We start from the raw sequence: 12,633 nt of genomic DNA on the forward strand, positions 1-12,633 counted from the left end.
AAAAACTATATAAAACATTTTTGTAGTTTATGAACAATCAGAGAGATTCCTTTTTTCATAAATCTTCTAGTTTTAATGAAAAACAGATGGTAGGTGAAAAAATTTTTTTTGGTGCATGCTCAAATCGGTGTATTCAACTTAAAATAACAGAGGAATTGTCAATTTTAGGGGTATAATGCTTTGAATACTTTTTATAGTGCTTGAAACGACATTTAAAACGAGAACTGTTAAATGTCGGTTACATTCAAACTAAGCGAGATATGGTGCAAAAAAACTTATGACTAATGTATTTTAAGGAAAAATGAGAAGTATATTTAACCCCTTTTTATTGATTTTACTGATTTTTCATAAGCTACAAAAATGTTTTATATATATTTTTTCGTTAGATGCATAATTTTTAAGGCATTCGGAAAAAACCGTACGAAAAGTCGACATTTTTCAATGAAATTGGCAAATTTTCAACCACGAATAACTCAAAAAGATTCAGTTTAAAAACAATTACAGAACAGTGCGCCCCCGCCGCCTGTGCGGTGCTGCCGACGGCCCAATAATCCCCAAATTTACGACTTCTCTCCTTGTGAATGAATAGTGTTAAGAAAATGCAATTTTTTGTGAATGCCCACTTATATTCCATTGATTGATGTACGATGTACTTAAATGTTATTCGATTTTAATTTTTATATACAAATATTTTTTGTACAGTATTTTTGCCGCCCTCTCATAATTTGCCGCCCTAGGCAACTGCCTATATTGCCTAATGGATAAAGCAGCCCTGTTAGTTGATATAGCTTAGTTTTATTTCTAGAATCACCAACTCATTCATTGGGAAACAGTGGGAAGTTGTCGATGTTTTATTACGATCACGGTATCGATATCAGATCACACCTCCAAGACCCTTTACCAGAATTATCCACCCTATTCACTATTATGCAAGGCATATACCAAATGGTCTACACTGACTGGCCTCTAAACTCTTCAAATTCATGTTGTATAAATTAAAGAGAGGGCATTGTGTACGAAACACTTAATGCTTAAACTGTGTCACATTTATCAACCATAAAGTTGCATTACTGAACAGTTTATGACTCTCAGAAACATTTTAACTTAATAGACATTATTTCAAACGATTTGTGAAAATGCATGATGTACTCTTTCGCAATAATATTAAATAATTGTCTGTATTTAAATTTTAGCCATTCACATATTTTTATGTCTGCCATAAATTTGTGTAAGCCCCATCCACCAGTTTAATGTGTTTTTAATTACTTTTCTGCGTGTACGAACAAAAAATAATAATATTTCGGCAAAGTGCCGTTTGAAGTTGTATTATTTATTCTAAAGAAGCCATTTTCGGTCTACACAGACAGAATACCAAAGAGAAGATGTGCATCTTGCCGAAATTCATATGGGACTTGTTAAGACTACCACTCTTCATTGGAACTTATTACACGTGGAGATTGAGTTTGCTTTAGAATTTAAAACCCACCGTCTGGCTCGTAAACTGCATTTTCAATATGTCGGCACGTTTAAACAATACCGTGCATGCTGACCAGTTATTATCATAACCACCATAAAATGTATTTTACCACACTACCATGAGCTTTTTTAAAATGGCTTTGTTCCACGAAAAAGTTTCAAGCTTACGAGGGCTGGGATGTTAGATTTATGTTTACCAAAATGCATTCTTCAATAGGTTAAGATGATATACTTACTTTAAACGTTTAGTTTAAGAACATTGTATGAAAGCTTTAAAACAATTTTTAAAACTATAAATTAAAAAAAAAAGAATATAAAAAAATTATTAATGCCCACTTATCTCTATACAGGGTGTTTCATTAATAATTGTCCATATAGCAACTGGAGAAACCTTAGCACAAAATACGAAGATTTAATCTAAAACACTTAAATAAAATGTCGTTCCTTAATGAGTTACAGGGTGTTTTATCTAAAAATTTTAAAACTATTTTTGCTCAGCAATTTAAAACTATTCCACGTATCCTTTTCATACTTAACAGAAAGTTCGACTGCTAGACATCCTACTAAATTATGAAAAGCAAACGTTTCTAGCTACTACCAGAGGCGTACGACAGGGGATGGCGGATGGTTGACCCTTCTCAAATTCTACGTCACTGGAGGAATTACTATTTTAGTGCCATTTTTAGATTCCCCAATTTTTTCTACGTAAATAACATACTTTTTATTGGTAACGATAAAGTCATTAGTTTTCGAGATATTTGAAGTTAAATATGAAACGGCACAGTTATTTTGATTAATTCATGATATGATTCATATGATTAAAATTTAAAAATTATTTGTACCCAGTACTTTAAAACTATTTGGCGTATCCTTATCATACTTGGCAGAAAGTGTAGGTACTGTACACCCTACTAAATTAAAATAAATAAACGTTTCTAGCTACTACCAGAGGCGTACGATAGGGGAAAGTGAACGGTTGACCATTCCCAAATTCTACGCCACTGACGAAATTGCTATTTTAGTGTAATTTTTTGATTTTGCAATATTTTTTATGTAGATAATATACTCTTCATTCGTAACGATAAAATGATTAGTTTTCGAAATATTTGAAATTAAAAATGAAGCGACACAATACACTGATCAAAATAACCGTGTCGTTTCATTTTTAACTTCAAAGATCTCGAAAACTAATGACTTTATCGTTACGAATGAAGAGTCTATTATTTTCATAGAAAGAATTGGAGAATCCAAAAATGGAACTAAAATATCAATTTCGCCAGTGGCGCAGAATTTAGAAAGGGTCAACCATTCACTTTCCCCCGTTGTACGCCTCTGGTAATACCCAGAAACGTTTGTTTAACATAATTTAATAGTTTGTAGAGTACCTATACTTTCTGCCAAGTATGAAAAGGATACGTCGAATAGTTTTAAAATGCTGAGCAAAAATAGTTTTTAAATTTTTAGATAAAATACCCTGTAACTCAGTAATGAACCACATTTTATTTAGGTGTTTTAGGTTAAATCTTCGTATTTTGTGCTAAGGTTTGTCCAGTTACTATATGGACAATTATTAATGAAACATCCTGTATAGATCGGGGAAATAAGATTTCCCTCAGAACTATGACAAATCCAGAAATCTGAAATTTTTTCTAGTTATTATAGGCCTATATACTGTTATGCTCTGTATTTCTCTCTTTTATGAGATCGATGAGCAAATTCTTAATTTAATTAATTACTCAGTTATTTTAATTACTGCTTATGTAAAACAAAACCAAATTTAAATTAAATTTTCTAATAAACTTTATTCTTTGGGCTATTTTATTGTTGATGCTTTACCTTTGGTTTGTGGCTTCTGGTATCTCTAGTTGCTTACTCCATCCAGGACAAAACATGGAAATTAAACACACTCTATTTCATATAAATGTAAAAAAAATACTATTTATTTATCCAATATACTATAAACATAGGATTTAAAAAATATGCTAAAATCTAAATTTGTTGTAACTATTTCTCATCTACTAAATTAAGCTTTAATTCTGATATCTCCCCTGTTTTAACAAAAAAAAATTATTTAAATAATTCGTTATTTATTCTTACAAATTTTAATAAAATTTACTTTTCTCTTTTTGAATTGATTATTTATTTCTTCTTTAAAACTTGGACTGACTAATTATGTTATAGAACTGTTCAGTACAGAAATTAAGCAAAGATGGTGTGGATATAAACAAACTCTCTCCTTTCACAAATGATTTGACTAACCTTTTTGTTTCTTCTCTACTTCTTTTCCCGGATTGCGTCGTCCTCGATTCTCCACGTACTCTTGGATGTTGCGAAAGATCCCTCTCGTCCAAACTGCTTCACAAACAAACAGGACTAGCTCGACTTCTCGACTCAGTTTTCTCTCTGCTCGATATCTTGTGCAAATAGATACCAATCGGCTACTCGTTCTAGACAGAGACAGGAATCTTCCTCGGACACAGGAAAATTAACTTCTCAAACCGGTCAAAGATTTCGTTTCAACTTGATTCTGCTCGCAAAGGCCAATTTCACCACTCTATACTGACTTCTCACTTTTCAAAAACTGGACTGCTGTCTCCAGATATTTTTTACACAGTGCCTATTTTTTCTCTCGTCAAAATCAGACTCAACACTTTCATCCCTTCCATCCATCATTTTCCACCAATCACAAAACATCCTTTCTACCTACTACCCATATTATCATTTCTTAAGAACCAATTTAATTTGTATACAACTTTCCAATTTGTTAAATTCTGGGAGACATCAACTTACTTTCGTTGTTTCAAAATGCTAAACAAAAAGCCTTACATTCTAAACTCAATAAATTTGTTTACCGCTTAACCTTTTTCGAATTTTTTATAAAATGTCTTAATATCCATGGTAAAGCGAAATAAACGGTATTGTCTAATCTGACCGCACCATTGTTTAAGTCCGTTCAAAAACCCATTAAGGAAAACCACCTTCTTAACGATTTCACTTTTCAGCGAAAACACTGATTACTAACTAAATTATCCTATTACAATTTTTGGTCATATACAGGGCGATGAAAATCTATAATTTCGTGGTGTCTGATATAAATTTATTTTCTAAATTTTTCCCCAAAAAAAATTATACAACAATACAGTGCTAGTCAAAAATCCCCGCCCCCTTGTATATTTCGAACGCTTATACTTATGTCAAACCCGCTTATTAGAATACAGGTTATAGGATTATCCCGGTTTAAGGAATAGAAATTTGAGGCTTCGAAATGGTTTTACTAGCCACCAATGATCGGTTATAAGAATATTCCGGTTATAGGAATACTTTGGCTTAGCACGAATGCTATTCCAATAAGCGGGTTTGACATAGTGAAATTTGGAAAGACGAGATAAACGGACGTAGGCTTTTTAAATAGTCATAACCGATGACGTAGTATCGACAGATGACGTTACAGAGCCACTTTGGTCGATAATTTTAAATGAGACACTCATAAACAAGGTAAGCAATCATAAGCATAGGCAAGTGATATCCCGTTTGAAAAGTATTGAAAATACCTATTCAATCGTACTAATTTGGATTTAAGTTGATTTTGATGAGTAAATTAAATAAATATACATAAAATTGTAGTTTCGCATTTAATTAATAAAAATTCAAAAGTCCACCTATGGCTACTTGTCAAAAAGTTGACATTGACGTAAAAACAACTATTGGCGAGGAACCGCAAAGTGAGCGACGCCTGGTGGCGAATTTGAAAAGCATCAACTCAAGGAAAACATTGACTTTGCCATTAATTTATGTACATATTTGCGGTCAGTTTATGTTGTAATTAACAATAATTTCGACTTTAAAAAACTATTGCAGTGTTCCTCAGTATTCATTCCTATTATACTCTACGTAATGACCTAAATTAACCAATGCCAAATCACACATTTTGTTAATTTAACGTTTGTATTAAACGTAGTATTTTTTAATGTTTAAGCAACTGCAAAATTAAATAAATAAATAAAATGTAGTATATATTCTGTACATAGAATGTACATTGTTATGCAAAGTATCCCGACCACTTCGTAATTTCCAGAACACAATTATTATAAAATAAATTCACCTACTTAGTTTCCAAGTTTCCAGTTTTTTTAGTGGTTACTTTGGCAAAACACTCCTGTAAATGATTTTAATTTAACGTTTTAGAACTGTGAATTTAAATGAAAAAATGAATTGTTTTCCTAGAGTTGTCGTCCATCTTTGAAATTTTGAGCGCCCTATGTCGGAATTTAATTTTGCGAATAGAATTATAAAACGTCAACTTTTTTGACAAGTAACCATATGCGGACGTTTGAATATTTATTAAGTAAATGTGAAGCTACAATTTTATATTTATTTAATTTATTCATTAAAATCAACTTAAAGCCAAACAAAATTAGTATGATTGAATAGGTATTTTCAATACCTTTCAAATGAGATATCACTTGCCATAAGGTCCCATTTAAAATTATCGGTCAATGTTGCTCTGAAGTTGCTCTGTAATGTCATCTGTCGTTATTACGTCACCTATTATGACTATTTGCAAAGCCTACGTCCGTTTATTTCCTTTCTCTAGTTTTCACTATTATAAGTATAACCGTTCAAAAGATATATGAGGGGGAGACTTTTGACTACCACTGTCTTTTTTAATTATTAACAATTTAGTGTAAAAAATTACATTTTTTCAATTTTTTGCTCATATACGAGGTGTATAAAATCTTTTATACACCTCGTATATGTTAAAAGCCGATAATGGGCAGTTCTGGTGCCATTAAGCATCACCTATTGATAGCACGTTTTAATGGTGTCTTACACAACCATCCTTGTATTAAACTGTCTGCAATGGTAAATAAAAGTAACATCAATGTATTCATTTTAAACCACTACTTCCTCTCAGACAAAAGCTTACACCAATGTCTTCAGGCGCTAAATACTACGGCTCAATCTTCTGACTTTCATTTTCAGTGTTTGTATTGTGAATGAAGTATGCCTCTCTTCATTGCTACTCCAGTCAACTTACGCATCCGAGGCTACAAAAATTACCATCAAGCTGAAAATTGGCAGGATTGTTCAAAATACCATCATAAATGAAATCTAAAAAGTCCTCATAAATCCGACCCGTGCTAAAAAATTTACGCGGGGTCAAAGGTCACCAAATATGGTTTTTAGCGATTTTCAGCGAAAAGGTAAGTTTTATCGTAAAATTAGTTCTAACAAAAAATGTATACTAGATAATTATCTATAAAAATGTCTTATTACTTTTTTTCCTGAGAGGCACCGTTTTTGAGATATAATGATTCAAAAAGTGGTAATCGTCATAATATGCGCACACGTTTCCACACCGCCTTTGAGTTAGTGTACTTAGCGCGTTTTTTTTAACGTGGTTTCCCCAGTAGGCCTATTCCACGGATCTGTTATGATTCGTTTAATTTAAGGCTATTTAATAATTGATATTGGCAAGGGTTAAAAATGATAAAAGTTATATAAAGCGGTATAAATTAAAAAAAAAAGGAAAATCTATCAAACTGGTTCATAATTTTCTAATACTTCTGCTTCCCTTGTTCTTCTTCTCATTGTTCTTCTTCCTCTTCTTCATCTTCTAGTTCTTCTTCTTCTTCTTGTTCTTCTTCTTCTTCTTCTTCTTGTTCATCCTGGGTGCAAGTAAATTGTCATAATAGTGACACATCGTATGGCTCCTCGATAGAATCAAATGAATCCTCAATTGTTGGTGATTCAACATTGGAGCACGACCGGTTTTGACAACTAGTGCATGCTACCGAACAAAACAGTCCTACAGTTAGCGCTACATCCCTTTTTACAGTTGCAAAAAATTGTGTTCAGGAGTTTTTCCGGCGCAGGGGGGAGTAAAGTTTGAATTGGTTCTAATGAACTGTCGACTAATTTCCATCCCCAGTCTTTTGGATCTAGCTGATAACCAAGCCACACTTGAACTTGGTAATATACTCGAAAAAGATGTTGATGAGCATCCGCTGAGGTTGGAGGAAGACAAGATAACTTCACTTGTTTTTTGTTTCGAGTACTTTTAAAAAAACATGCATATCGAAACTTATCTAAACACGTAGTTTTCTTAGGCGTTCCATACATAGAGAGAAGAAAGCTAATTCCATTGGAAATAACTTCTTGTGGAGTTGAATTAGTTTTTTAAAAAACCTCAGCACATTCAAGTAAATCTTGTTTTTCAAACATTTTAAAAACAGTCGTTTTACCCCTCCTGAAAAATGCAGATGTCGTATCATAGCCAGTTATTGCGTGTAAAAATAATATATGATTTTGACATTTTGCAAAAGTAGATAAACTTTTTTATGAATATATTTCCGATTGGTGTTGAGCTTCACCAGGTTTTAAAAAAAGATTGTTTTTTCGATTGGAGTTCTACCAGTGAGTAATACGAGCAAGTTTACATATTCACCTACAACAATAGTTGTATTTGTTAAACTGAATTGCTCTATGGCTGTTTCAATTATCATTACGTCAGCATCATTATTAGCTTGTTTTACCGATATTATTTTCAGAAATAAACTTATCTTTCAGCATTGAAATGAACCGAGATTTGTTGTGAGTATTTGCAAGAAATTTCTGATGAGTGGTAGATACTGTCATAGATTGATCAAATAAAATATTAAATGAAGATTTTGCTGAAGTTCAAACCCTTCTGAAAAAAGAATAGGTAGGGTGATTAGATTAGCCGACGAACGTGTTTATTCCGACAAAACCCATCTTTACAAATTGAACTAAGGCGCATAAATAAAAAGAATTATTATAAATTAATACTTTGTCATATCAATTTACTATTTTTGTTGCGATTAAGCCGTAAAATTCAAATAATTCTTATTATTTTTGCGTTACATTCACTTTGTAAAGATTTTTTTGTTGGCACTGTAATATAATACAGCTTATACATTGCATCCCTTGGTAGACCGCAAGCTGTATAGTAGAAACATTATCATATTTATAATCTTATATTATTATGTGTAATATAAGTTAAGTTGACCGATAGAATATTATGTTTACTTGTATTAAAGCTTCAGTGATGTATATACCTGGTGTACTAATACATAATATTATGACGATTAGAAGTTTTTCAACTCTTTGAATCGTTGTATCTCAAAAACAGTGGCTCTTAAAAAAAAACTATTAAGACATTTTTTATAGATAATTATCTACCCTACATTTTTTGTTAGAACTAATTTTACGATAAAACTTACCGTTTCGCTGAAAATCGTTAAAAACCATATTTGGTGACCTTTGACCCCGCGTAAATTTTTTAGCACGGGTCGGATTTATGAGGACTTTTTAGATTTCATTTATGATGGTATTTTGAACAATCCTGCCAATTTTCAGCTTGATGGTAATTATTGTAGCCTCACTCCTATTTTTGAGTCTAACTAGACCGGTCTATGCTGACAAATTAAAGTAAAAATATATATCAAATCAAAATGGGTTTTTTAGTTACTACATAAATATATACCTATACTAAAATCACAATAAAGATGCACTAGAAATAGATAAACCAAGATACGTTGAATGTTTCGAAGAGCACTTACGCATCATGATTTACAATGTATAACTTTGTAAATCATAATTTCTGATTTACAATATATGTATATACATTGTAAATCATGATTCGGGAGTACTCCTCTTAACATTCAACGTGTCTTAGTTTGTTTATTTCCAGTGCATCTTTATTGTGATTGTAGTATAATACATTATAAATACAAAAATGCCATCACAGTTCGGATCAATATAATAGTTAAACAAATAAGGGTCAAAAATAGCAGTTTTTTCGTTTAAATCATCTGCCAATTTAGAAGTATTTAGGCAGATATTTTTCACTTTCTTTTCTAAATATACAAGAGATATTTCTGCAATAAAATTATAAAATAATTATTTTTGACCATTCATTATACTATTATAAGAAGAAATGAAATCATGGTCAATTCGCTGGTATTTGCGTTTCTCTTACCAAAGGTTGGCATTGATTATGATAAGTTATTAGTTTATTTTTAAATTAAATAATAAATGCCGTAAGTAAATAGATATTACGTATATTATGACAAAATTAATGTAATATTAACATTTATAGGATAATTTTTAATAGTTCTAGATTGTTCGGGAATTTGTAGTCATTTCATTCAGCCTCTCATTAAAACTTAAACGATTAAGTTTCATGGTTTTGAACCGTGTATTAGACGTTCTCCAAACCATCAGTACTTTTTATCCCTATAACATGTCAAGGTTTTATTTTCTTTTGTTTTAATGACATCTACATCATTATGATAAAAATGTATTCAATTTGCCTGGATTACTCACCTAACTTAAATGTAGGTAACTAGTTCCGGGACTGGTGTGGTATCATCGACTGTTTTGTGGACTTGGAAAAAGCCTTTGATCATGCACCACGTAACAAGATCTGGGAAATACTAAACCGTAAAAATGTGAAACCGAAGCTAATCCAAGCAATAAAGACTATATATTGTACACGTAATAATGTAACAACGAATAACCACACATCTCCAGAATTCTACACATGGACAGGTGTAAGACAAGGTGGTGTTTTAAGTCCTTTGTTATTCATCAGTCTCATCATTCTCTTTGCCTTATCCCTATGCGGGGTCGGCTTCCCTAATTGCATTTCTCCACACAATTCTATCTTGGGTCAAATCAATGTTAATCCCCTTTACCAACATGTCCTGCCTTATCGTTTCCCCCCAGGTCTTCTTTGGTCTTCCTCTCCTACTCCTTCCAGGAATCTGCACTTTAGCTATTCTTCGTATTGGGTGATTAACGTCTCGACGTTGAACATGACCAAACCATCTTAACCTATGCTCTCTCATTTTGGCATCAATTGGTACCACACCTAGACTTCCCCTAATATACTCATTTCTAATTTTATCCTTCTTTGTCACTCCTCCTCCACTCATCCATCTAAGCATTCTCATTTCCGCCACATGCATTCGTTGTTCCTCTTTCTTTTTCACTGCCCAACATTCAGTTCCGTACATCATAGCCGGTCTTATGGCTGTTTTATAGAATTTTCCCTTCAGCTTCATTGGAATTTTTCTGTCACACAACACACCACTCGCTCCTTTCCACTTCATCTATCCAGCCCTAATTCTACTGCATGCATCTCCATCTATTTCTCCATTACTCTGTAATACCGATCCCAGGTACTTAAAACTATTGCTTTATACAATCAGTTCACCATCCAAAGATACCATTTTATTTGTAGTAACTCCATCTTTAAATAAACATTCCAAATACTCTGTTTTTGTCCTACTAAGTTTTAAACATTTTTCCTCCAGAGCTTGCCTCCACTGTTCCAGTTTTTGTTTTAAGTCTCTTTCACTATTTCCTACTAACACGACATCATCAGCATACATTAAGCACCATGGAATGTTACCCTGTAGTTTCGCTGTTATCTGGTCCAAAACTAATGAGAATAAATACGGATTAAGCACAGAGCCTTGGTGCAATCCTACTTTCACATGAAATTGATCAGTCTCTCCCACACCTGTCCTAACACTAGTCGTTACTCCCTCATACATATCCCTCACAATCTTTACATATTCACCAGGGACTCCTCTCTTATTGAGTGCCCACGACAGAATCTCTCGAGGAACTCTATCATATGCTTTCTCAAGATCAATGAATACCATATGAGCGTTTGTTTCTTTACTCCTGTATTTTTCCATCAACTGCCTTATAATGAAAATTGCATCTGTTGTTGATCTGCCCTGCATAAAGCCAAATTGATTCTCGGATATTTCGGTCTCTTCACGTATCCGTCTATCAATTACTCTTTCCCATATTTTCATGGTGTGGCTAAGCAGTTTTATAGCCCTGTAGTTTGTACATTGTTGTATATCTCCCTTGTTTTTGTAAACAGGTACCAGTATACTGCTTCTCCATTCGTCTGGCATTTGTTTAACTTCCATAATTCTATTAAATAGGACTGCTAGCCACCTTGTTCCTGTCTCTCCCAATGCTCTCCATACTTCCCCAGGAATATCATCTGGTCCTACAGCTTTTCCTTTCTTTATTTTTTGAAGCGCTTAAGCCACTTTCTCGTTTGTTATTTTGGTTACCATTGCTGCTACTGTCTCCATTGACTCTACAGGCTGTCTGGCAAATTCTTCATTTAATAAGCTGTCAAAGTAATTTCTCCATCTCTTTTTGACATCCCTTTCGTGAACTAGTATTTTATTATTTTCATCCCGGATACATCTAATCTGATTAAAATCTTTTGCTTTCTTTGCTCTCTGTTTGGCTATTTTATATATCCTCGTTTCGCCTTCCCTGGTTTCAAGTTGATCGTATATGTTTGAATACGCTTCTGCTTTGGCTTTTGCTACTGGTACTTTCGCTTCCTTTTTCGCCACCATATAGTTTTGAAGATCTGTGTCGGATCTGGTTTCTTGCCACTTTTTATATAATTTTCTCTTCTCTTTTATTTTTCCCTATAATTCGTTTGACCACCACCAAGTCTCTTTATCCTCAAACTTTTTTCCTGACATTTTCCCAAGTATTTCAATAGCAGTCTCTCTAATACTACTGGCCATTTTTCTCCAAATTGTATTAGGGCTTCCTTTCATGTTACACTATTCTTCTCCTGAATATACCTTCTTTCTCATCTTTTAGCATCCACCACTTGATTTTTGTGGTCCTCTCCGATATTTTTGTTTAGTTTCGCTTTTTACTTCGATGTCCAGAACAAACAGCTTATATTGTTGGGTTACTGTCTCACTAACTATTACCTTGCAGTCCTTGCATTCACGTATGTCTTCTTTCCTTATCATGAAGTAGTCTATTTGGGATTGATGTTGTCCACTTTTGTAGGTAATAAGTTGATTTTCTCTCTTTTTAAAGAATGTGTTAACGATCGCCATATTCAATGCTGTTGCTAATTCAAGCATGTCATCTCCAGCTTCATTTCTAGTTCCAAAGCCTAATCTCCCATGTATTGCTTCGTATCCTGCCTTGGCTTGGCCCACATGTGCATTGAAATCACCTCCTATTTGAAATTCCATTGAAATCACCTCCTTTGTTATTCATCAGTCTAATGGACGAAATTGCAAAATAATATAAGGATAAGGTAAACAGAACTAGGGTTGGGGTGTA

General features: G+C 33.1%; 1 protein-coding gene across 1 annotated transcript in view; it reads right to left on the reverse strand.

Moving 5' to 3' along the window:
- Positions 1-12,633, reverse strand: part of LOC126892999 (bone morphogenetic protein 2) — a 156,211-nt gene that overhangs the window by 82,032 nt on the left and 61,546 nt on the right. The window lies entirely within an intron of this gene.

This window comes from Diabrotica virgifera, chromosome 10, assembly GCF_917563875.1.
Source record: "Diabrotica virgifera virgifera chromosome 10, PGI_DIABVI_V3a".
Taxonomy (NCBI): Eukaryota; Metazoa; Arthropoda; class Insecta; order Coleoptera; family Chrysomelidae; genus Diabrotica; species Diabrotica virgifera.